Here is a 1,079-nt window from a genome sequence, read left to right as displayed (position 1 = left end):
AGAGAAAGAGAGAGAGAGAAAGAGAGAGAGAGTAAGTGAGAGACTGAGACTGGTGAGCGTATGTTTGCAGGTTCATTCACTTGTGCGCTTTGGGTAGAGATGAAGGTTTTGTAGAGCGCCTAGAATTATATAGTGCCAGAGAGTGTGCACTCTAGAAATCATCTGCATAATCATTATTAAAAGTTATGAAAGACAAAGCCAGTCAGAAAATATGCGTAGAGATTTAAAAATGGGTGGTTGGCGGGTGCTCTGGTGTGGTTTGCTTCTTCTTCCCTATCAAACATCTATCGTCCTTCTCTCCCCTTCTTCTTTTTTATGTTTGTTACTCTCTTGTATCACCTCTAATCTTCTGGCGCTCATATGACCTTATACAGTTGCGAGCGCCGTAAAACCCTCTACTAAAACTAAACTAAGAGATTTAGAATGATGAACACGAGTAGAATACCCAGGTCACAAGAAAACGAAGAAGCGATGACACTAGAAAAAGAAAAATTGATAGTTTATCAAAGTCTGTCTGTGGTTACCTTCATCCACGCCTGTCTCTTAGCGTCACGCCTCTCGATGGTGTAACGTTTGATGGGCAGTCCGCCATCTTTCTCCGGCGGTTTCCAGGAAATGGTGGCGGAAGTACTGGTGACGTTGGACGCCTCCAGGGGACCGACGGGAGCGGATGGTGGCTCTGATGGCGGGAAAAGGGAGACAGATCACCAGGTGTGAGTACAGGAATGATAAAAGACGAGTCACCAGGTGTGAGTACAGGAATGATAAAATAATCTTTTTTTTCTTTTTGTTCCCAATCCATTTACAATGACGCCATCTGGTTAGTTAATCATTTTTTTATGCAGTGTGTTTTGATGTCATGTGTTTTGATGTTTGATATGGTGTGTTTTGATGTGATGAGTCAAGTCAACAAATGATTTTGACAAGATTACGTTTCGAGATGACAGACTGTATACTTTACTTTTTTACAGTTACAACGTACGTTCACACCTCTAATCTTTGGCTCTCATATTACGACTTGTTTGTGTTGTAAATGCCGTAAAACGGCTCTCATATTATGACTTGTTTGTGTTGTAAAT

The 1,079-nt window shown here is 41.4% G+C and overlaps 1 protein-coding gene across 1 annotated transcript in view; it reads right to left on the bottom strand.

Moving 5' to 3' along the window:
- LOC101851695 (titin) overlaps positions 1-1,079 on the bottom strand; it is a gene marked incomplete at both ends in the record, with an annotated part of 144,092 nt that overhangs the window by 78,980 nt on the left and 64,033 nt on the right.

Source organism: Aplysia californica, unplaced genomic scaffold (genome assembly GCF_000002075.1).
Source record: "Aplysia californica isolate F4 #8 unplaced genomic scaffold, AplCal3.0 scaffold01202, whole genome shotgun sequence".
NCBI classification, from domain to species: domain Eukaryota; kingdom Metazoa; phylum Mollusca; class Gastropoda; order Aplysiida; family Aplysiidae; genus Aplysia; species Aplysia californica.
The sequence above is the reverse complement of the archived record's forward strand: the minus strand, read 5'-3'. Positions and strand labels throughout refer to the sequence as shown.